Source organism: Crocuta crocuta, unplaced genomic scaffold (assembly GCF_008692635.1).
Source record: "Crocuta crocuta isolate KB4526 unplaced genomic scaffold, BGI_CrCroc_1.0 scaffold112, whole genome shotgun sequence".
Classification (NCBI taxonomy): domain Eukaryota; kingdom Metazoa; phylum Chordata; class Mammalia; order Carnivora; family Hyaenidae; genus Crocuta; species Crocuta crocuta.
Genome location: NW_027528818.1, coordinates 3699030 through 3725501, shown reverse-complemented (window position 1 = coordinate 3725501; position 26472 = coordinate 3699030). Strand labels below are relative to the sequence as shown.

General features: G+C 36.5%; 1 long non-coding RNA gene across 2 annotated transcripts; it reads left to right on the top strand.

The window, feature by feature from the left end:
* Window positions 1–9993: 9993 nt before the first annotated feature.
* Window positions 9994–26154, top strand: LOC144224805 (uncharacterized). Of its 2 annotated transcripts, XR_013333147.1 has the most exons (4): window positions 9994–11196; window positions 11810–11943; window positions 12800–13011; window positions 25709–26154. It is a non-coding gene; the product is annotated as an uncharacterized LOC144224805 (long non-coding RNA). The 2 variants fall into 2 exon arrangements; XR_013333146.1 differs by having other exon boundaries at window positions 11810–13011.
* Window positions 26155–26472: the final 318 nt, after the last annotated feature.

The following is a 26472-nucleotide window of genomic DNA, read 5'->3' as shown; positions in this document are numbered from 1 at the left end:
TGTTAACAAAAAAAAAAAAAAAAAAAAAAAAAGAAAAGAAAAAAAGAGAGAGCCATAATGACTGAATAGCTCTGGGATCTGGGAGCGGGGATAACAATGACCTTCCAGACTTTGGGACCACCATGGGTCAGATAATACGGCAATACGTGTCTTAGACATGGTGAGGTGGACAAATCTAGCTATTGCCACATACAGAGGCCAGAGAACAGTAACTCCAGTCTTTGGACAAGGGATTCTAAAATCCAGTTGTCACAGATGAGAATCTGGGGAATTGTTGACTATGAGGCAGGAAAAACAGTTCCACATGCAACAGTGTATATATATATATATATATCCTATGTTTTCATCAGCACACTATTCATCCCAACTCTTTCACATCCATAGAACAGGTTAACACTCTATGCGACAAAGGTGCATTTTTCTTGAGAGGGAGAATCATGTTTTGGAAAGCACCATTAAGCTGGAAATGAAGCCCTAAGGTGATAAAGGAGTTCTCTTTACAATTTCAGGCCAACCATGATCCAACCTGGGTGATTTCACTTGAGTGTGAGGAAAGTAAGTGCCTCTGTTTAGGACAACCTCCAGCTAGAGAAAAAAATGCATTAAACTTCCAAGAGATGTTCAAGGAGTGCTCCTCACTTTGGGCTGCATATTAGAGTCACCTGGAGAGGTTTTAAAACTCTGAAGGCTCAGGCTCCACATTAGGTCGGTGAAATCAGAAGCCGGGGGGGAGGGAAGAATCTGTGGTGAGAACCAGGGATCGATCAGCCATTCTTACAGCTTGCAGGTGATTGCACTGTGCTCCCAAAGCTGGAGTTGGGCTCTCTGAGGACCTTACAGGGACCAGGGCAGCGCATCACATTAGGCAGTGCCTGACAGCCTCCTCAAACAGAAAATAAGCTTAAAGATTTCACATCTGTAGCCTGTTACTCAATCATCTGGTCCCTCAAGAGACAGGATAACAGGATTTGTTGATTCGGCGGGAGGAGTTGTTATGGCCTCTGAGGAAATACTAAGCACATCTCACTATGGTTCCATAATCACTTTGCCTAGGCTTGATTTCAAATGCACTTTCATTCTTTCGGCTTAAATCAGATCCTGTGTACCAGAGCCTGATCTAAATCTGCTGCTACATGGAATACGATTTTATTTTTAAGGCGTTTGCAAGAAGCTTATTTTGCTATTGCATGACCGTTGTGTGGAATTGCCTCAGTGCACGTATCTGGGAATGTTGTTATTCCTCCTATTTTCTGCAATTATTTCATTGGAGTTTAACTCAGTTGCCCAGGAAGTGTTCATGTGGTAGAACTTAGTATCAATAAATATTTGATGAGTGCTCACTGTATGCAGGTCATAGTGCCTTGTGCACATAATAAAAACTTGAGTTGAGATAACATGACTCTTCCTCTTAGGTAGGTCACACTGTAAAGAGGGTTACCAAAGAGTAAAATATATAAGTCAAATATAATGAAATACATAGAAACAAGTTCTCATTAGTTTTTTGTTTGTTTGTTTGTTTTTGTTTGTTCTTAGCTGAAGTATTGTTGACACACATTAGTTTCAGGAATACAACATATTGATTCTACAATTCTATACACTACTTAATGCTCACCACAAGTATAGTTACAATCTGTCACCAAACAGTGTTATTACAATATTATTGACTGTATTTTCTATGCTGTCCTTTTCATCTCTGTGATATATTTATTTTACAGCTGGAAATTTGTACCTCTTAAACCTATTTTGCCCATTCCCCTGCACCACCAACAATTTATTCTGTGTATTTGTGAGTTTGTTTCTGTTTATTGTTTGTTCATGTTTTTTCTATTTCACATGTGACTGAAATCATATGGCATTTGTTTTTCTCTGTCTGACTTATTTCACTTAGCATAATACTCTCTAGGTCCATCCATGATGTCGCAAATGGCAGGATCTCATTCTTTTTTATGACTGAGTAATATTCCAACATGTGTATACCACATTTTTTTTATCCATTAATTTACTGATGAACCCTTGGGTTGCTTCGATATCTTGGCTACTGTAAATAATGCTGCATTAAACACAAGGGTTATTTGGATTAGTGTTTTCATTTATTTGGGGTAAATACCTAGTAGTGGAATTACTGGATCCTATGGTATTTCTGTTTTTAATTTTTTAAGGAAACTGAATACTGTTTTCCACAGTGGTTGCACCAATTTACATTCCAATCGACAGTGCATGAGGTTATCTTTTGCTTCACAACCTTTCCAACACTTGTTGTTTCTTGTATTTTTGGTACTAGCCATTCTGACTCACGTGAGGCTGTTGTGGTTTTGATTTGCATTTCCCTGATGATGAATGATGTTGAGCATCTTTTCACGTGTCTGTTGGCCATCTATATGACTTCTTTAGAGAAATGTCTATGCAGGTCTTCTGCCCATTTTTTAATCGGATTTTTTTTTTTTTTGGTGATGGGTGTGTAAGTTCTTTATATATTTTGGATATTAAACCCTTATTGAACATATCATTTGGAAATATCTTCTCCCATTCAGTATGGTGTCTTTTCATTTTATTAATGGTTTTCTTTGCTTTAATTGGTTTTACTAATGATATAGTGCCAATACCTTTATGAAGACATTCTGTGAGAAGAAAAAGGGTAACACTTACAGAAAGAAGGAAGACACAGGACACAAGTTATGGTGACAACTGAGCTTAGTTATATTTAAACACTTTTGTGTCTGATTAATGAATAAACCTAGAAAAAGTTGGAAATATAGAAATATGTAAAGAAGAGAAATAAAATATTATTAGTGGAGTGCCTGGGTGGCTTAGTCAGTTAAGCATCCAACCCTTGGTTTGGGCTCACGTCATGATCTCACAGTTTTGTGGTTTGATCCCCACATCGGGCTCCGCACTGATAGCATGGAGCCGGCTTGAGATTTTCTCTCTGTTCCTCTCTTTGTCCCTACCCCACTCATGTTGTCTCTGTGTCTCTCAAAAATAAATAAACATAAAAATATATCACTAGTAATTCCACAATCTAGACAGACAGATATATTTATTATATATGTACAAATAGGTGTGTATTTGTGTGAATATACATTATATGTTATATGTAATTAAGAAAAATATTAAATCACACATATACCCTATAAAGATATCACACATTGATGGATATGTACATATGTACATATATGTTCATATGTATAGTATATTTGAATACACATTTTTGTGTATTATATATACTTATATATGTTCACTTATTTATATATATACATAAATATTAATGTATCACACATACACATACCCTACTGTAGTACCTGAGATGCCAGTATTCTAAATAAATTGGGAAATAAGAAGATGAAGATAAAAATAATGCTTTTATTATTGATAGAGTCTAAGTTGGAGAACATAGTTTTGTGTAAGAAACCAAAGGGCAAGCTAACTGAAGTCCAGATTTAAGCACTTAACCACCCAATCACCAGCAATTCTGGCCTGGTGAGGCCAAGCTTCACTAGGGGATGGATTGGTCCTGGAAGAGAAGAGTAGAATTTATGCTCTCTGTAGGTGGGGTGGCTCTCAAAGAGGAGAAAAGTACAAAGAAGGATAGACTTTACAAATTTACATATATATTTAATTATTATGTAATATATATGTAGTGACGTTGCATATGATATTTTCTAAAGTATATGCAATTATAAACATATGTAATATAAAGATTCTACCTAGTACCAAGTCAATTCTCAAGAAATTAGCCATTATTATTTTAATTTTTGAAACAAATTATGTCCAGTGATGTTCTTCTATGAGATTAGATGGCTACAGTATAATACTCCAGCTCCAAGTGTACAAAGACCTTCTATTCATAAAATTCCAACAATCAAGATGCCCTAACTTTACCTTTAAGCCCTCTGCCAACATTAAATTTCTAGGGAGAAACTAAAGTTCAAAGAATAAATACAAGTTAAATAGAAGGGAAATAAAGTCCAAAATCAGATTCCTTTGACATTTGAAAATAAATTAAAACCCCAAAGTTATCCTTCCTTCTGTAGATCTGATCATCTGTCAGAGGAATTCACTACATCTGGGTACAGTTAAGGTGTTTTTCATCAACTTCAGCCTGAGAAGAGTGTGAATCTTTTAGAGCCTTAAAAATCCTTAATTCAATGTCAAGACTCCTCATTTTCACTCCAAGATGACGCTTTAAAATAAGACTCAAAAGGAACCTTGTTACACCTACCAAATTTAGATTAGCAGCCAAACCTTAACCCTTAGAACAATGATCCATGGTAACAATACTGTTCCCTAAACCCAGAACACAGTGTTGTCAGAAACCATCCCACTGCTGTCTGAGGAAGAGAGTGGGTGGATGCCGACCTCCATCTCAGCTTCAGTTTGGTCCATTTGCCAGCCAGTCTACTTTTCTGGAATGTAAAACCCATGCATGTAATGGGTAGGAGCCTTCCAGCAAATGATTAATTCTGTCACTATGAATTTACCCTATGTGTAGGGCAGGGTCAATCCAGAAGCCTCCTGTCTCCTTAGGAGGGTGGTCTTGACAAGACACTATCATCTTCATTTGCAATGACAGCAGCAACCTCCTTTCAAACCACATGTTACTTGAGAATTCTTTCTTTCTTTCTTCTGTAGCCTATTCGAAACCTCATAGCTTCCTGAGGATGAACTCTATTGTTAGTGCTGACTCCTATTATTCTGTGAGGTATTTTGTGCTTGTGTAATAGTGGCACCCTTACTTTGCCTCTTGGAAGGAATTCAGCCTAAAAACACCCTGCCATTTAGAAAAGGATTTCACCTTAGAGCTGTACTTGTTTCAGCTGAAAAAGCACCATCAAAATTTCTTTTTCTTAATTTTTTATGTTTGTTTTTTGAGAAAGAGAGAGAGCGAGTGAGCAGGGGAAGGGCAGAGGGAAAGGAAGACATAGAATTTGAAGTAGGCTCCAGTCTCTGAGCTGTCAGCACAGAGACCAATGTGGGACTCAAACTCAAGAGCCGAGAGATCATGACCTGAGCCGAAGTTGGACACTTAAGCACCCGAGCCACCCAGGCCCCCTCTTTTCATTCCTTTTTTAAAATGTTTATTTATTTTTGAGAGAGAGAGAGTACACGTGTACAAAAGGGGAAGGGCAGAGAGACGGGGACAGTGGATCCTAATCCAGGCTCCATGCTGACAGCAGAGAGCCCAATGCTGGGCTTGAACTCCAGAACCACAAGATCATGACCTAATCTGAAGTCAAAGGCTTAAATGACTGAGATACCCAGGTGCCCTACGTCAGAATTTCTGAACTGCAGCTGCTACTGAGGCTCTAGAAGCAGGACTCCCTGAGGTCCTAATGAGGACTGGTGCCTCAGACATGTGGTCCTCTAAAGTCTAGACAATCTCCTGCTCCATTCCATTAATTCCTTGGAAGCTGAGACACCTACATGCCCAGCTATAATAATTATCATTTTGAAATTCGCCCAAACATTCTTTTCTACTTTTCATTTTCTGTAATTGAGTCTTTGGACCAGACACATAATTCAAGATCAAGTGCTCCTCAGTTTCAACTTGTGACCTGTATGCAGAATGGAGTGCCACTTACTGCCACCTAAGCAAAAGACCTTAAGCCTTAGCCACATGATATTTTAGCAATTGAAAGCTAAAAGCTTCCGAGTGTTCTGTAGCTCATGTGTAAATTTGCTGTCTTGCCATGTACATGTGGATTATAATCCCGCTTCAGCTTAGCCAACGATAAAGAGACTGAGCTGTGCGTGCGTTATAATAAACTACAGCAGCCTGCAGTCTGAAACCTTAGCACCTGTCAAGGGCACTGCTTTGTTGAGGCTTTTGCCTTGCACTACAAGTTCAAGGTCAAACTGCAACAATCTGCGCTCTCAGTCCATCTGTGTTGGCTAAAGGCCCATGCCTTTGGCTCTGTCTCTTAGGGAGAAAGTCTTTTAGGGTCAGAACCACAACAAGTTACAGCCACCTGGCAAAGTCAAAAATACCTAGCTACTAATGCTTAAGGACTTTTAGCTAAGTGTCAGCAATTAAAAATTAATTTTGCAAAGTAAAAACCTACTTGGCTTAGTAAAACTCTACAAACCGCCAATGCCAAAACTCTCTGCCTAAACATGAAAGATTAAGGCCTCATCAGAACTTTGTTCCACAAGACGTTTGCTTCCCAAATTCTTCTTGTTTCCTTCCTCAATGTATGTGTGTGTGTGTATCTCCAATTTAGTAAAATACATATAATACACACACTCAATAAATTTTAATAAATAAATGCCTGACATATAAAAGAAGATATATTTATATCAGTGTTTATTTTATTTATTTTACTAAATTAAGATCTTACTATTTGGAGAAATATGTATTCTGTTTTCACACATCAAAAATATGTAAAAATATTTTCTAATCTCATTGTTACAAGTTGAAAAACGTTAAAATATTTTTGTCTCATAGTATGCTATAAAACACCACATAATAGAGTAAAGCTTCATGAAAGGGCACATGCCCTTCCCCATAATCCAGAGTGGCTATACAGAGGCAACAATTCTTTTTAGCTGGTTAAAATTTTTTTTAATTGAAATATAATATTATATTAGTTTCAGGTATGTAGCATAATGACTCAATATTCGTATACAGATGGTCCCTGATTCATGATGGTTTGACTTAACATTTTTTGACTTTATGGTGGTGTGAAAGTGATACAAATTCAGTAGAAACTGTACCTTGAATTTTGATCTTTTCCCAGGCTAGCAATATGCAGTCGGACACTCTCTCCTGACGGGGCAGCTCCCAGTCAGCCAGGAGACCACAAGTTTAAATAACCATTCTGTTCTTCACTTTCAGTACAGTATTCAATAAGTTACATGAGATAGTCAACAGTTTATTATCAAATAGGCTTTGTGTTAGACAATTTTGCCCAATTGTACACTAACATACGTGTTCTGAGCATGTTTAACGGAGGCTAAGTTGCAAAGCTATTATATTTGGTAGGTTCGGTGTTTAAAATGCACTTTCAATTTATGACATTTTCAACTTTCTTGGGTTAATCAGGACATAACCCTATTGTAAGTCAGAGAAGATTTGTATATTGTGAAATGATTATCACTGTAAGTCTAGTTTAAGTCTGTCACCACTTAGTTATGAATTTATTTTTCTTGTGATGAGAATTTTTATGATTAGCAACTCTCAAGCATGCAGTACACTATTATTAACTATAGTCACCATGCTGTCCATCACATTCCCTATTTTATAAGTGGAAGTTTGTACCTTTTGATTCTTAGCTGATTCTTTTTGTTGTTCTTTTTATATCCCTAACTATGATCCTCTACTGGTATTTTCATTTTTTCATTGTTAACAATTATTTATTTACTCCTTTGTCTCTTAATATACCAACCTTCTAGAATAGCTACATCACTATTTTAAATTAAATTAACAAGCTACATAAAAACGGTTTATTTGAAAACCAAATTGCTCATTCATGTGCAGTTTTTTTAACTTATCAAGAGTTTCCTTTTCTTTCCATTATGTCCCTTTATTCTAACATTATATGTAAACTTATTTTATCAGGAAGTCTATGGACTATTCGTTTGTCTTACTGCCTTGCCCTGAAACACTCTGTCTCTCACTTGTCATCTGGACATGTCATTTTTTAGGATACTTTTGAGGTAGTCATCCTGGGCTATAATCTTGGGTGGAAACCCTCATTTCCTGGATCCAATCTTTGTCTTTATTGGATTACTATTTGGTTTTGCTAGAACAAAGAGTGTGTGGGAAGTAATATTGCTGAAAACTTGTATGTTGGAAAATGTGCTTATTCCAAACATTTGACTGAAAGTTTGGCTAGACATAGAAGTTTAGTCCAAAATCTGTTTCTGTCAGATTTCTGAAAACTCTACTCCATGACTGTCTAGCATCAGTGTTATTGATAAAGGCTTTGTTGCCATTATGACCATTCCTCTGTAGATGATGTATCTATTTCTCTTTGGACACTGTTAGGACTTTGTTTTTATTTATTTGGTTCTAAAATTACACAGAAACTTGTCTAAGAATGGGACTTTTTCATGTATTTATTTGGCACTTGGAAGGTATTTTGAATCTGGAGACTTGGTCCTTCAGTCGGGACAATTCTCTTGAATTGATTCTTTGATATTTTACCAGTTCTTCTTGTGTATGCCCTCTGATTATGAATTGCTATTCATCAGATCGATATTGATTATTTTTTATTCAAGAAAACATTTCAAAAATGAGATATAAGTGCTTGGTTTGGACTCTCAGTCATCTTGGGTCTGATAAAAATCCACTAGCAGTTCCTTGAAGGGTGAATCTTCAGACTTTCTCAGAGGCAAGGTCACAGAACCAGCAGCCGACCTTCTCCCAGAGATTCTATGGATCCCTTTGTTTCATAGGTGTAGACACCTGGATAATTCGGTAAGTATTCCAAGGTCTTATAGCCAGTTAGTAACAGAGCAAGGATTAAACCAAACCATTTTCTATCTAGGTTCCTTCTTCATTATATAATGTTTTAATAGTCAGCTACATCCCAGTAGCTTGAAGCACAAATTCACCTACCTTAAGTTCAAACATGATGCACATGGTTTCCAAAGGAAATTCTGGGGATTGTTATAAAAGCAAACAAACAAAAAGTTTAGAAGGGCCACTGAGATGGCAGAAACTGGAGACATCCTTTGGAGGAGTGGATTTTCACCTCCTTTCCTGCCTTCAATCACCGGTGACAATTCTCTTTGTAACAGCCTATGAAGTCAGTTTTTAAATAGGCAAAGGTTGTTGTATCTATTTAATATTTAAATATAACATTGTTTCCTTGGATAGGATTATGGAAGAGTTGTTTAAGTATATAAAGTTTTAAGTGCATATAGACAATGTTTGTAGTAGAACAGGACCTCAGAGTAGACATTAAGACTGAATCATCATGTTAAAGAAAACTCAAAATGGAACCCTCAGTTTGAGTCTACCCCTAATCTAAACACCTACAGCCACATAAACAAAACTGACTCTAGATTTCAAATGAAACTTAAGCTTTCTTCGTGTCAGTGTCATAATGTAACTTCCTAGCTGATCAGCTACAAACAAGTAGCCTGACGCAGAGCTGCTACCTTAAAAGGAATGTAAGTGCATGGTAATCGGTTNAAGTACGGAGCTCCTTACTTCTCCGCCATCTTGCCCCTCTCTCCCCCCATTCATACTTTATAAACTGAGCTGTAACTGCTGGGAGCCGTGCATTTTTAGTTTTGAAGTCTCCTTGTTTGCAAACAGCATGTTTCTTTCTCATTAACATATTCATATCAAATAAAACTTTCTGCACTTTAGGACAGTTTCTACCATACCGACTAGGTTTGGTACTATGGACAAGTTAATTAAACTCTTTGAGCTTCTCCATTAGTAAAATGTGGAAATGTTGATGAGATTTATTGAAATATTCTAAACATTGGATGAAACCACATATAAATTAACTAGTACAGTGGCTGATACATGGAATGTGCTCATGAAAATTTGTTAAATCAATGAATAGTAGTTTATGTTGCTTGTCATGTGGACATCCCATAGGATTCCTCATGCATATATTTATTTGATAATCAGTCCACTAAATGTTAAAGGATCTGGGGAACTTGGTTCACATTCAAAGTTGCTGATAAGTAGTAGTATCTCAGTTGACTTGCTCCTAACCAACTAAGAAAAAAACTGAAAATTATTAGTATAAACCGAGAATAGGTTAGGATATATGCCATTTTTGATATTGTAAGTTTAAAACATTTTGCACTAGGCTACAGTGGTGTCTTCACTGGATAAAAATGATTTTTTTCTCTAATTGTATATTTATAAGATTATGGAATGTATACATACTCAAAGCATACTGTAATACCTGATCATCTGTGATAAAGGCAAATGTTTAAATGTATATTTTGGTGCTGCTCAATATATTCATTCATTCAAATGATTATTCATTCAACTCATTTGTTCATTTGTTTATTATATTTATTGAGTACCAAATCGGTAATGCTGAGGCTATGAAGAAAAAGTCACTGTCTCAAGGCTTGCTGTCTCATCTCCACAACCTAGTTCATTTGGAAAAATAAAAAGGAGTACAGAAGATTAGAACAGAAGTGGGTTAATCTTCCTTGCTGCTGCCGTGTACCTAGATTAGTTCCTCCTCTTCTTTAAAAAAATTTTTTTTAATGTTTTATTTATTTCTGAGAGAGAGAGACAGTGTGAGCAGGGGTGGGTCAGAGAGAGAGTGAGGCACAGAATCTGAAACAGGCTCCAGGCTCTGAGCTGTCAGCACAGAGCCCGATGCAGGGCTCAAACCCAGGAACCATGAGATCATGAACTGAGATGAAGTCAGACGTTTAACCGACTGAGCCACCCAGGTGCCCCAGTTCTTCCTATTCTAAGAATCAAATTCAAGGATAGAAAGCTGCACAATCCAATAAAAATACCATACTGACCACATGTGTAATTTCAAATTTTCTAGCCACATTTTAAAAAAGTAAAAAGAAACAGGTGAAGTTAACTTTAACAATGTATTTTAACTTCAGAATTTTAAAATGTTACTATCAGCAAGTAATTGATATTAAGATTATTAATGAGAAAAAAGATAATGAGATAGTTTACATATTATAGACAGGATGCATCTCTTTGGAGGTCACGGTTCAATCCCCTACAATCCCCTAGAGCCTCTAGAAGGAATGTAGCTGTGCCAGCATCTGGTTAAAATCCAGTGATCAATCACCTAGTAACACCCATTTTGGTCTTCTGCCTTCCAATACTGTAAGTTAATAAATTTGTGTTATGTTAAGTCAGTTTGTGGTAATTTGTAACAATAGGAAGTATTAGCATTCATCTTAAATTTTATTTCCTCCAGCCAGTGGTCTTTTATTGATATTGAGTAAGAAACACTTCAGTAATCAGTAGTAGGAGAGACTTGAATATATTCTCTGGACAAATGAAAGCCTGGTTTGGAGCTTGAGAGCAAAGTAACAGTTATGAAACGGATTCTTTTTTAAGTAGGTTTCACACCCAGCCCGGAGTACAGCACAGATCTGTGATCAAGACTTGAGCTGAGATCAACAGCTGGAAGCTTAACTGACTTAACTACCCAGGTGCCAGTGAAATGGATTGATTAAGGAATAATAATGATCCCGACACTTGCAATAAGAATTGCAACAAGGCCTGGACCAAAATGTCACATGGTCAGTATATTTAGTCTGCTAATAAATTTCTGTATCTAGCCGTTATCTCCTAGGGCAGGAAATGGCCCCGGTCTGAGGTTTCCTGAAGAAGGTTCACTGATGAGTTTGCTCAACCAAGAGAATTACATCAGAAAGGAAGGAGTGAAAGATGGAAGGATGGAAGGAAGAAAAGAAATATGGATCTGTGAAAACTCAGGAGAATTCATCAAAATAGTAACTCAAAATATGAAGTAACTCTATCTCATGACCCAATGCTTGCTGAACAATGAAGAATAATGTAGAACTTGAATCATATGCTATCAAACTTTTAATCATATAAAACAGTACTAAAATAAAGAGCATTTAGGTAGTACATTCCAGAAAAGTAAGCTAAGCGTCTTTTGTAATGTCAGTATCAGGTGAGTTGCTTAAGCTATTTTTATTGAAAATAATATAATGGAAACTCCCGAGCATGCACATTTGCTGGGCGATTTCTGTGGCTGTAAGTTTCCCATTGTCAATTGCTGCAGAAAGTACATTAAAGTCATAAAGTTTAAGAATTAACAAAAGGAATCTAGACCAACTAATAAGAATTTAGAGCTTATTATTAAACAAAATCTCTACTGTTTTTCAGAGTGTGAGGAGTGTTAGAGATACCAGGTAAGAAAGCAGTTGGTATTCCTTTTGTCACTGAGTTGTTGACAGTCACCAAACAAGAGAGCCGAAACGACTTCATCAAATAGGAGAAGCCAAAGGGTCACTCTAAAGGTAGGTCAAATAAATAGAAAAAAAGATAATCAAGGAAATTTATTGTCAATACACCACAAATAACTTCATACACAGAGAAGGAAAGGAATAAAAATAGGACAGAATTGGCGTTGATATATATTATAATTGTTTTTGGTGAATAAATACCTTAAGGTAGAGTAAAATTAATTGTGAGTCTTGAGAATGCTACCTTTATCATGTAAAATATAAGATAATAAACATACATTTTCTCTAATAAATTTTTCCCAAAAGAAAAAAATTGAATTGATTTTTATATTATGAAATGATTAAAGATAAAATGTTTGCATATTGATATTCATTGGTTACTTCCCAAAATATACTTTTTAAAATGTTTATTTACTTTTATGAGGGAGATAGAGCATGAGTGGGGGAGGGACAAAGAGAGAGGGAGACACAGAATCCGAAGCAGGCTCCAGGCTCTGAGCTGTCAGCACAGAGTCCAGCACGGAGCTTGAACTTATGAGCTGTGAGATCATGACCTGAACCAAGGTCAGATGCTCAACCAACTGAGCCACCCAGGCATCCTGTCACCAAATTACATTTCAAAAGCTTCAAAATATAAAGATTAGAGTCTCATTCTTTCTTTTCTGACATTGATCACCAAAGATATGTAAGCTTGACATATTTATCACTGAAAGTTTTTTATAACATAAATCCATTTTAATAATATTCACAGAAAAGTGTAAAATGAAGAGTATTAGTCTAATTCATCCTAATGGATACAGATTTACAAGAAAATGTAATAGCACACATTTTTTGTTTAATTTGTTTTACAAACATGAATGTTTTTTAGATGTGATTAAAAATTTTTTTTAATGTTTTATTTATTTCTGAGAGAGAGAGAGAGAGAGACAGTGTGAGCAGGCAAGTGTCAGAGAGAGAGGGAGATACAGAATCTGAAGCATGCTCCAGAGCCCGAGGTGGGGCTCGAACCCATGAACTGTGGAATCATGACCTGAACCCAAGTCAGATGCTTAACTGACTGAGCCACCCCTAGATGTGATGTTTTGAGATGTCTTCACACTTGGCGGAGTACAGATTCTTCTGGTAAGATTAACGCAAAGATCCTCTATTTCTGTCACAACTCAGCCTTTAATGCAAAGATAGATCTACTCAATTTATTTGCTCAATTGTTAGAATGGACACAAAGAATTTAGGAATGGAAAATTCCACATCTCATTTATTAGAGCAAAGGAAAAAGCTGTGTACTATTCACTTTTCATATCAAGCAAAAATACATTTTTCTCTCTTTTCTTCCAATATTCTTCCAATATTTTTGTCCACTTCTAAAACTAGAATTTGATTCTAAGTCTTGGTGTTTCCCTATTCAAATTATTTATGCCAGCACATACTTAGTTCTTCATTTCTGCTACAAACATCAGTTCTTTCATCAGATGATTGAGTGAAGTGGATGTAATTATGGTTCTTGACAGAGGTTTAGATGGAGTTCTGTAACTTGCCTGATAAAATAGGTAAAAATTTCAGGACTTGACTCCACATCTGGCTAACTCCAAAGACATCTGCTTTCCATTATATGACAATAAGTTTATCTCCATCGCAATTGCTGCTGCCAAAGTCTTGGACATATACCCTCTAAAAAAATTATATAGGAGTTCCCTGTCACCTACCACACAGAGTTAGACAGAGTATGGGAATATTTGGATTTTTCCTTTAATTAACATACTTGCTTCATTCATTGAGCTGTGATTATTAAAAAAACAAAAACAAAAACAAAAAGGAACCCCCAAACTTCAGTGTCTTTTTTGGAGGAGATAGTGGCATTATGGCCAGGTATATACCCTGAGCTTAGAATCAACGAAGTTGAGATACCAATTTTGTGCTGGTCCCATTTCTTGAAGTCAACCATTTTGGCTTTCAAATAAGTTATGACAATATCAATGTTTAAGACATTTTCAAAGTTATCATTATTTGTTTATTCATTTCTTTCCTTTTCTTTTTTCTCTTTTTGATTTTTCATAACTGTGACCTACTGCCTTCTCAATTCTTTTGATTTAAATTGATCACTAACTCATGTGGAAAAATTAAAATGTTCCCAGAAAGCAAGCCAGTTTCTTAGGTAAAGCATACAATTTTGTTTTTGAAATTCCACAAAAATGGGAAAATTAATTACAACTTAGCATTTGTCTATGGTGTCCTTAAAGGAAGAGAGCATTTTCTGCCAAAGACAGCTAGAGCTTTGTCTCTACATGAATTTAATCTCCTACTCTAAATGTGTCTGTATGATGTACTATTTTGTCTTTTTAGCAATATGTTGGAGCATATAGCAAAAGAGATGATTTTTGTTAAAATACTGTCATGTAAATGATTAAGCATAATTTGGAAAAGAAAGAAACTATGCTGTTGAAAAGGGAGAGGTTGCTTTTGTATGATTACAGTCTTACCAGTTTAAATTGAAAGAGCATTTGTCAAAAAGTCAATATTCAGCATGCTTAAACATTTCTTATTAATTTTAGTTAAAAGGATTAACCACCTCAATGGAAATAAAAACAACCTATGCTTGCATGAAACCAAGAAAAATGAGACTTGTTCTATACAGAAGGTCTTTTGAATGCTTTGATGCCTTAAACCTTTTATATAATTGAAAACAATTAGGTCTGCATTAAAAAGTCATTGTCATAATAAAAATTTGGCTGGAAACTAATGAAATAAGCTGTGCATTGTGTAACTACTTAACATATTTTTTATTTGATTAGTTGACTAAATCAAATGAATTACAGAGATAATATAATTGACTTTAAAATTTTATATTAACATATGCCCTGAAGTCTTCCTAAAAAGTCCATTACGGTATAAGCTCTATCTATTGGAAGGAAAGATATTAAGTAGGCAATTTACCCTCTATAATAGATGTGGTCTGGCTGAAAAACAACACCAAAATCCATGGCCTAGAACTGAATGTGCAATCCACACATGCAGAAAGATTACCAGGTGGGAGGCGATTCCAACTATAAAGATAGCTATTATCATAACCAAGTCACAAGCATATATTTTAGCAAATAAATGATCTCATACACTAAACAGCAGCCCCATTTAAAGTCCTGAAGATGAGGGCAAAGTTCTCAGTAGCATGAGATCTAGGGCAACGAATTAGAATGATACTTGTTATAATATTTGTATTGAGTAAACTGGACTGCAGAAAAGATGAAGCAACTGAAAACATTGTGGGATGATTAGCTGAATATAAATTCAACAAAAAACCTTGGAGTCACTACAGGTCAAATGTCAACATGTGCATAGGGAGTACGGTGCTGTTTTAATAGCAAGCAAAGTAATAGGCTAGATGTAGTGGAATGCAGCCTAGGAAATTTATCAGGCATGGTAAAGGAGTAATATAGAAGAAAATGAGCTAATAATGTAGGAGAAATTATAGGATTACATAATTGTCCTTTTGGAACCCCTAATGATATTCCTGATGCAGGTAAGAATTATCATCTAAACCAATTAGGTGGATGGTTGATGGGGAACATGAAAAACTGCAGATATGACCTCACTCTGACTATCTCTGGCTTGCAAAGGAGAAAAATAACTACAATAAAACAACCAATTTGTCAGTCTCTTAGCCCAATGTTTATTCTTAGCAACACCAGTGGCTAGTCAACCAGAAAATAAGTTTTCTGATGTGTTGCAATGTAGAATCCAACATTACTTATTATGTGTATTTAACCCCAAAGCAGTTCTAATTCCTGGTTTGGAGGAATTAGAGGGAATTGAGGAAGAAACCAAACAATGAGTGAGTGTGGACAACTCTCATTGTAAAACTTTGGGCAGGATATGGCAGGGGTTTCACCTTTGCTTTTGGAAAATTTAGACCAGTGAGGCTTTGAAAACATTGCCATTAAAGAAGAATTTAAGCGGAAGAAAAGACTTTCTTCATAACATAGCTTAGCTTCCTCATTTACAGATAAGGAAAGTCAAGTTCAAAGGCCAGTTAAGCTAGAACTAACCTGTCACCATTCAACCCCAGATCTGAAGGCTAGTGATCTTTGTACGGCTGCATGTTATTCTCCAGGCGGTGGTGGTACCTCACCAAGTAGTATGTTCCCCATCATGACAGGTGTTGTAGAGAAGGCTGGAGGATAATTTGGAAATGATGCTATGGAAAAAAACTAAGCAGCAGACTTGCGCCGGGACTAGGCAGATGTCTTCAAGGTCTTCTTTGAGAATGGTGTGGTTTCAGGAGTAATTCACAGCCGTTTGAGCAGACTTTAGCTGAATAATTTAGGAATCCCACTCCCATTTGTAGTTTTGCCTTTAAGAGTGTAATGTTTGCACAGGGAGTAATTTTAGGACATATCTGACTACCATGGACAAGTTCATAAAATGGCAAACTTTTTTTTTTGAGCTCCCTAGGAATGGATAAAGAGAGGATAAAGAAAGCATTTCTGTTGTTTATTTTTCATTATCTTCAGATAATGTTCACATTAAAAAGTGGGTTTCCATTCTGTCGTCAAATTCAATTATGTAATCACTTTATTTGTACTTCTTTTATGAAGAAAAAAACATATTCATAGTATTTGCAGTCAATTTATAACACAGCAGCTACATGCCCTACTTACATGAAAGATTTTTTTATAAACTGTAAATTGCAAAACAGATATTAGTAATTATTGCATTCATTTCTACAATGACCTTCATAACTGCCTTATACTAAAATATGCTCGGTAGATCTCGTTTCTAAATGCAGTTAAAACAAAGGCTCAAAGTCAAGGTATTTTTCAGCAGGCTAATGAGAATTAGTAGCAAAGATGTACCCTATGTAAGGATACAAAAATGGTTTTAACAAATTAGGTCCTGAGATTCCTCATGAGAGTATTATAGCCTTTTAAAGCACACTGTTGTTAGACATGGCTCTTTAAACACTGCTGGTAAATCAATAGCCTAACAATTTTATTCTATTTCACTCCAAGTGTATTGAAGATCTGTCCTCAAGAAAGCACTCTTAAAGAGGTGGTTCTTATATCCATAAAGTAGAGGAGTATGTATTGATCTGTTTATTAAAAGGAGGAAGATGGTCTAAAAACTTTGAGTACAAGCCCTACATTTCACTTTCTGTACCTAGCAAAAAGGAACAAAAGAAGATGAATAAAACCACAAACCACAACCGTAGTGACGAAAACCCTTTCTTCTACATTAAATATAATCTTTTCTTTTTTTTGTTGTAACTATATATGTCGGAGGCCGCGCCGGCTCCTACAGGTCCAGGGGTCCCTGAAGGATGGACGGTGTTGGCGAGAGAGAATGAGAGAGCCCCGAGATTCTTTCTGATCACCAGGCAGGCATCTCTGTCCTGTCGGTTTTGGTGTCTTTATTTAAAGGTTCAACAACCATATGAGGTCAGAGAAAAGGAATTTCTTACAATGAGAGAACTTTTGTGATATCAATTGCAGAATTATCCCAGTCATGGTGAATTTACGACCAAGGAAATAACAGGATGCCCTTGGTGAAAGACAGGATAACATATAGGTTACATTGTATATAGATAAGTTAAGAGTCATTCTGTCTGGCTCTCAAGAGGATGAATGATTCTGAATTGGTTAGTAGTGGAAACTACCAAGGGGGCTCTATATGTATCAGTCTTTGCATCTGGGTTTATGTTTTAATTACTCTTATCTATCCTCATCCCAGCTGCCAGTGTAAGGGAGGGTGTCTGTGGAATAGGCCCTGAGGAAGGGGCTGCCATACATCACCAATTAGTAAGTTATGTTCGGTACTTATCTGTACCTTAACTATAAATTAGGCTCTTCTGATATGGGACCAGGCTCAATAGTAACTCTTGTGTTCTTAACCCCCTTTATTATCTAAGTCTTGGATCTGCAAGGCCCATAGGAAGAACCTTTTGACAATGATCCACAGAGCTCTTATCTAAAATCTCTTTTGTAAAGGCAGGAATATGCTTTTCCTATGAGGTAACTGTGTTCAGAATATGGGTCTGATATGGAATATTGTGAGGCCTGGTCAATACCAGCAGGCTCATTTCCAACATGAGCCAGTAGTAGCAGAAGGAGATACTAGTCTTCATTTCTCATGGCAGAAGCTGTGCAAACATTGCCATTTCCTTGCTGTGACTGCCATCCAGAGAGGCCGGTGCGGCTCCCGGCATATATAGTATTCCTTTTTGTTGTTGTAACATATTACAGTTCTGAAAGGCAATATGCTAATAAACAATGAAAACATTTATCTAAAGAAGGTAACTAGGGCAGGGGGAAGAAAAGCCAAGAACGTGGATATTTTACTAAATAGACTAAAGAGATTTTCTGCCCTATTTCCCTTTACAAACCCAGGACACTAATGTTCTACACTCAGAACAAAGAACAATATTAGATTATTAAGCCTTTTGAATTGTAGATCCTACTTTGCTATCTATTTAAAATGGAAATTCTAACAATTTATTTTTGTTTCCAAATCATTCTGATAATAAATATAATGACTATTCATATTTAATAAGTATCTCATATGTGCCAAGAGCGAGTTGTTATTCTACTTAATCTTCCTGCTACATGACATAGACATTATTATCTTCATGTAACAGATGAGGAAACCGAGGTTTTGCTTATGCAAGCTGTTTGAGTCTACACAGCAAGGAAGTGGAAAATTGGGATTTGGTTTCAAATCTCACTTCAAAGTTCATGTTCTTTTCTCTAGACTAGGGTCTTATTTCCTTAAGAGACTAAAAGAATGGGGGGGAGCAACAGGGTAGCTCAGTCATTTTAGTGTCTGACTCTTGATTTCAGCTCAGGTCATGATCTTACGGTTAGTGAGTTCAAGCCCTGCATTGGGCTCTGCACTGAGAGTGCAGAGCCTGCTTGGGATTCTCTCTCCTTCTCCCTCTTCCTTTCTCTCTCTTTCTCAAAATAAATAAACTTGAAAAAAAAAAATAAACTAAAAGAATGGGCTAGATTCTTACTCTATTTTAATTCTAAAAAAGTGTCAATATTATTTGCTTTGAGTTTTAAGTTCTTAGAGTTATATAAATTCATACTTTAGACTGTATTAGAAATGCAACTAGGATATTTGTCCTTCTCTGCCTGACTTATTTTGCTCAGCACGTATAGGAGGATTAGGAGGAACTTGACGGAGGAACAAGGGGGAGAAGAAGGGCGGAAATGGTGGGGGAAAGGGAGAGAAGCAAACCATGAGAGACTCTTGAATGCTGACAAAAACTGAGGACTGATGGATGTGGGGGGAGGGGGGGATGGGCATGGAGGAGGACACTTGTGGGGATGAGCACTGAGTGTTATGTGGAAACTAATTTGACAATAAACTATTAAAAAAAAAAGAATCAATCAAAAAAAAAAAGAAATGCAACTAGGAAACTTACTAAATGGGTTATATAGAATTTTAAATAAACAAAAAAAAATCTCCAAACCATTGACTCTCAGTTATATTATAAAAATGCTTTTCTATTATAATAATGTTAGTTAAATTTACATTATAGATGTGGTTGGCTCTAATCAGCATTCATGCCAGGGAGGGTTAGCTTGCATTAATTGAAAGGACATATTGCAGATGTGACCACTACAAGGTTCAGCTGTCTTTATGAACATTCAGTATCACAATTTTCTGAATTTGTGTAATAGAAGTTAGAAATTATGCTTCCTTGGTGAAATGAATGATGCTGTGGATGGGCGAAACATTACAGAGAAAGGTGGGTGAGTAGGATGTAAGAATCTAGACTGGCCCTTCATCCTTTGCCCCTGGACTTAACTACCTGGCTCTCATTCCTTAACCAACTGAGCCACCCAGATGCCCCTACCTGGATCTCCTTCCTAAATGGTCCTGTGTTTAGCCATTGATCGGCCAAGTTTTGTGACTCAGATTAAAGTAGCTACCTACAATAGTGTCACAGTTACCTTGAGGTAAACTTTTCATTTCAAGGTTTTGTTGGGACATCTAAGGTACTGCACAAGCATACAGAAGGACTTACGTCCTTGCTTCCTACCTTCTGGCTACTAAATGTCTCTGTGACAGAATTCAGTCTGAAGACTTGTTTTCATCTTAGCAATATAAAGGGTGGAAAGGTATATCTTCTTACCTACCTTTAACTAGTACAGGTCTCTAATATTTTTCAAAAGGAATCTAATAGTTGTAGGTGAATAACTTGGCTTGGATTAGTTGAAGATAAGTATTATTCATTTCCATATATTGTATGGAATCTCTATGCCTCTATATCTCTATGCCTCTATCATTACCTTGGAACAATCGGAATTCCCTCACTATTATCACCTTCCTACCACCAAACGGGAATGCTATGGGTTGAGTGGAGTGCTCTTGTGTCTTTTCTAAACTAGGTTTTGGACACATTTGTACTTTGGCTGGGTCTTTGGAGAGACTGAAAGCTACTAGGGCTGCTTAATCTAGGACACATTTTGAAAGTAATATAAATGTTCCTTATTTTTATTTTCAAGCCTCTAAATTCAAACGACGTCTCTCCTAAAGGCAGATAGGACAGTTGCACAACAGCCAGGAGGAGGATTCATCAGTTCTTCGGTGTTAGCGACTTAAGTCACGTTTAGGATTGAATCCTAATTCATGTGCAGAGAGAAGGTTTGTAAAATGTTGTTTAAATGAAAAATATCTGTAACTTTTTAGTTTCCCACTCATCTACACCATCTGAGAGGGACTGCATCATTTCCACACGTGTCCATGACTTTATGACTTCTATGGTGTAAGAAAGTTTAGGAGTAGTAGAGTGATCTGTAGAGTAGTTGGGAGTAAAACAGTTTCTAGATTCAGATTTGGGGACAAATCTCAGAGTTTCCTCTCACAAGTATAATAATGACATCTACCCTATATACACTTATTGTGAGGATTCAATGAGACAATCCTAAAAGCATGTAACAGAATACCTGGTACGCAGTACGTAATCAATACCTATTTACAATGGACAGATATTCAGGCTTTCTATTCAAAGTTATGGGCATAAAAGTCACAACATCGGGAATATAGTCAATGGTATTGTAATAGTGTTAGGTGGTGACAGATGGTAGCTGCCCTTGTGGTGAGCACAGCATAACGTATAGAGATGTTGTGTCACTACGTTGTCTACCTGCAACTAATGTAACATTGTGTGTCATCTATACTCAAAAAACATTTAAGAATAAAGATATTCCTATTCAAATTCCTTTCAAATACAAGTTTCCCCAGATTTTATTTTCTTCCAAGTACAGCTGAAGTGTAGTACCATCATAAACTCTTGCTGGAAGTGATGATGAGGCAGGCATAGCACAGCAGGCATGGGGTACGGAGTGAGAAATGCGGAGATGCATTCTAGCCACGTGACTGAAAACAGCATACTTCCTTTTTCTGAGCCTTTCTTCCTTACTTCCCAGTATTGTTTTGAAAATTAAATGAGAGAAAGTATAACAAAGTGCTCATCACTGAGCCAGTCTATAAGCAATGCTGGCCATCTAAAATATTTATTTCTGTGGAATCAGACCCATGTAGCTCATTGGTCTGCATACCCTTGGTGTCTTCTAAATAATTCAATATTCAATATTCAATATTTCCAGACTTAAAGAGTAGAATGTATTTCTACATTTATTTCAACTTTGTCATTTCCTCTTTATTTGACTGCGTGACAAACAGCTGACTATGTGAACTTATTTCATTGTTCTCTCACAGATATGTCTGACAGGCTCTCCTGTATCTTACAACTTTCCGGATGCTATGTTCTTTGTTAGTGATGTCCAAACAAATGCAATGTTAAAAATAAATTGCAGGGAAACACAGTGCAAAATGAAGTTTACTAGGTGGAAGATCAAGAGGAATTAAGTGCCAAAGCTCTAGCCCACATGTCTGTAAAACTGATTTGACTTAATAAGCTTCATGCAAATAAGGTTGTATTGTTTGGGATGTATGAATACACGTACTCATACACATACAAACATACGCATCTTCAACTGTGTGGGCACATCTTGCTTTTGTCCATTTAGAATTCTCATGAATAAATAAATATAAATAGGCTGTTTTCATTTTTAAAGATCAGCTTTTTATCTGAAATTTAAAACCGAGCATATACTAGCATATGAACAGATAAGACTTTGAGAAACGCAGTAAACTGGGGCATGCCGAAAGACAGCTCATGATTGCCATGTTCTTCTCCGTAAAAGAAGTACTGGGTCTCTTATCTCATCCTCTTGATTAAACCTGTTTGTTTTTTACCCTCCCTGTGAATCATTTTGCTGCAACCACCACTAGATTTAAAGCATGGAGCTGCTAGTAATTGCACCAATTTTTCACTTCAAGGCTTTTCTAGGTGATTTGGTGTAAAATGTTTCAGTCTGTTCTCCTAGCTAACCGTCCTAACTAATCTTCCAGGATTTAATTTCAGGATCCTCGAGGAAGCATCCCTGAATCCCTTCTTCCTAGTCAGCACTAGCAAAACACCTTTTCTCTGCACTTTTAAATCACTCCACTTCATGTACAACTTCTTGAAAGAACCATTGATATGTACTTTTATGAAAGTAGATTCTGATTGGTGTTGAAGTGGTGGGTTTCCAGCTTCTCATTCTGATCTCAGGGGTGAGGTGGGGCGATTCCATTCAGCTCATGGAAGTTGTAACATGCAACTGGCATTGGGTTGAGTTTAAGGATGCAATTTCTTTACGCATGTGACCAGTCCCACCCTGTGTTTTTGGTTTTCTGCTTTGCAAAGTAAAAATAATGATCATTCCTTCCTACCTTGCAGAAGGCACTAGGACACTTGCCCTGCTCAATCAGAAAAATAAAATGATTTTTAAACTGATTACAGTTCATTACCTCGGAGGGGGTTCTTTTACTTACCTGAGAGGCCCAACTATCAATATGATAAATCTACAAAATAAAAGTAGAAACAGCAGATGATGGGGAAAATACAACTAGTTAAAAGAAGGCTAATATATAATAGGATTTTGTTCATTTAGGATAACAGACATTTGAGGGACATTTCTGGTTATCTTGGAGAGCTAGAATAAATGCATGTATTTTTATTCTTTTATTGGGAAACTGAAAAATCAGAAAAACAATTTTACTTCCCTAAATTGACATAGATCTCATCTATCAAAAAGAGCCTGCAAAAAAGAACTCATGACATAAGGTAATAATACCTTATCCATAAGTGATACCCAAGATCCCAGGGCTCTAGATCTTTTAAAATATTATGTTGTTTTGGGGCACCTGGGTGGCTCAGTCAGTTGGGCATCCAACTCTTAACGTCGGCTCAGGTCATGATCTTGTGGTTGTGGGATCGAGTCCTGCATTGGGCTCCTTGCTGGGTGTGGAGCCTGCTTTTATTTCCTCTCTCTCCCTCTTTGTCTGCCCTTCCCCTACTCACATGCACATGTGCTCTCTCTCTCTCTCAAAATAAATAAACATTTAAAAAATATTGTTTCGAGAAAACAAATCATTCCTTTCTGTGTGTTTTTGGGTGGGCAGTATTGACTTCACTTAAAGATAGAGAAAACTAAGCACAAGAAATAGTAACTTTCTAACACAGGATCACCAGTAAGCCAGTAGGGGAATTATATTCCACTTTTATTACTCTCCAATTTGGAATTTATTTCTCCTGTATGTTTGTTTTTAAATGACAGAACAAAGATGGAGCAAAAGTGTATTCCATTTTTGATGGGCCATCACTGTTTTCAGATAAAACAATACCTGCATCATTTTAGGTGGGTGGCTGTCTATCCAATAAAAAACAACCCCCCCAAACCAAGGAAAAATATTCTAAAAACCCCCAAATTGAAAATAGCTTTACAGAGAGCTGTAGTTCAATAAGCAGTACTCAGAATTAAAATGGTGTAGTAGTGGTAAAAAATAGGCCTAAATTGGAGTCACTTATGTTAAGCCCCATGTCATCAAATCAAAACTTTACTTAATTACAGTTTCAGCTCTTCCAGAAATGGAATTATAAGGCAGTTAATCAGGAATCATGCAAAGCATTACGTAGGTAATCTGCCTGACCCCTGCCATGCCCTAAAGGAAAGTAATCTTGCAATAACCAAACCCATGTGTTGGTCTGGTATAACTTTCTTGTTCCAGTCCCTTCCACCTATAAAAGTCTTTATTTTGTATAGTTCCTTGGAGCTCCTTTCTCTCTGTCTGCTGGATTGGATGCTGCCTGATGCATGAGTCATTGAGTAAAACCAGTATTATCTTCAAAATGTAATCAGTTGAATTTTGTTTTTTAACAGTTGCTTATTTACTGTCTTATTGACTTTATCCCTCTAAAGAAGAAATATATTTTATCTCACATCTTAGCACTAATACAACCTTCTCTGATCAAAGCTTCATTCCTAATTCATTCAATGCCTATAATGTATTAAAATTTACGTCAAAGTCCACTTCAAAGCTGAACCTTCTAAGTAGTTAAAACTGTATTGTGTAAGAAAGTAATTCCTCTTCGCTCTATCCCTGCCTCTGGATTTAATGGAGGTGGAATCACCACGGAGCAGCAGCAGCAGGTGCCTTTTAGCCTCCTCGATGATTTACTCTATTGCCTTCAAATGTTTTCCTAGTGCAGCATCTGTGAGCAAAATCAATTATGTATTCCAAGCAGGTTTCTTTTTTTCCCTTCTTGAAAATTCATTATGCATCTTAATGTATTAAAAAGGTTTTTTCTCTAGTCTCTTATTGGTTTCTGGTTGCAGGCATTACGAGTCAGATAATGTGTTTACACGCTTACATTTGTCTAAGTGCTTCCTCTGCCTCCCTTGACCAGAACACTTTCAGCATTTGGTCTAAGCTGATCTAAAGATTTTAAACAATTGTATATGCAGCATCTGTGAAATCTGAATTAATTTATACAGAAAAGCTTTTTATAATCCTCTAGTTGTAAAAGTTGAATGCTTACATTCTTCAGGTGGAGAAAAATCTATGCCAGAAGACATTAGGGTAGAAACAATGTAAAGGCAGAAAAAACAAGCCTGTGTTTGTTCATATTAAACACATAGAGTTAAAAAGTAATTTTTACTATCATCCCTCAGATATAGAACAAAATCATTTAATATCCTTGTAGTTTTCTTCCTCAGAACTAATATTTTAAGAGCTAATAATTTGAAGAAATGCCTTAAAAATATAAATTTTCCTCCTAAATTTATTTGTACATGTAGAATTTTTAAATCATATCTAAAACTATTAGTTTTCTCTCAGGTATTTATGTCTTGTCTCTTTCTCAAGCCATTCCCTAAAGCAGTAAATTTAGAAAACATATTTACCGGAAAGATGTACTAAACAGAGAAATAATTCAAATAAAATTCTCACACAGAATCTTCTTACGTGTTCAGACACTGTTTAAAAAAAATGATTTGGGCCACCTGGGTGGCTCAGTTGGTTGAGCGGCCGACTTGGGCTCAGGTCATGATCTTGTGGTTTGTGAGTTTGAGCCCCATGTCGGGCTCTGTGCTGACAGCTCAGCCTGCTTCAGATTCTGTGTCTCCTTCTCTGTCTGCCCTTCCCCTGCTCACACTCTGTTCTCTGTCTCTCAAAAATTAATGAACATTAAAAAATATTTTAAAAAATGAGTGAGAAATGTTGTACTGGAAAAATCACTTAATTCATCATCACATTACACAGCTTCAAACTAATAAATCCTGTAGAGGTTCTTTTTTAAGGAATAGTTTAGGGAATTAATCTCTAGTATCTCCTTTTACTGTCCATGTTCTGAGTAAATTAGAGGTAGACAAGGAGCAAGGCTGTCAGAGATGAAGATATAAGCAGTTAAATTTTTTTTTTTTTGAATTTTTAGATACTCTTAGAAGAGCTGTGAAGAGAGTATGGAGAGTTCCTGTGTGACTTTCTTCTGGTCCCTTCTAATGTTCGACATCACACCTAAACATTGGTTCAGTACCGTAACCTCAACCACAGACCTTCTTCAGACCTCCCAGACTCTCCACTACTGTTGTCTTCCTGCCTCAGCATCCATGTAGCATTCAGCTGTCTCCTCCAATCTGTCACAGTTTGTCAGGGTCTCTTGTTACACACGACCTTGGCCAGTTTGGAAAGCACTAGTCAGGTATATTGTGATTGTCCCTCAATTCGGATCTGCCTTATAGCTTTCAAGTATTAGACCGAGTTTATGGATTTGGGGAATATCAGAGAGGTCATGATCTCATCATATTGCATTATAACAGAGAATACATGATATCAACCCATTTTACTACTAATAATCATTGGAGTCATTAACATTGCTGATTTCTGACTCTCATTCTTTCTATATCATTAGTTGAAATTTTCTGAAAGGGTAAGTTATCTTTTTCATTTATCTGTTTGTGCAATCATTTATTTTTCTCACAAATTCTTATTTTATTCTTCAGTTAATAGTCCAATACTATCATCATTTATTGTGTGGCTTCAATCGCTCCAACTGTAGTCACTAGGGGCTCTTTTAGGTTGGCTCTTGCGTCGCTTTGAAATGTTCCCATTGTGTGTTGTTTTGATTTTGCTCTTTTGTTTGTTTATTCCATCTTTACTTTCTGCCACCTCAAAGTGATTCAGATTCATCTTATATTT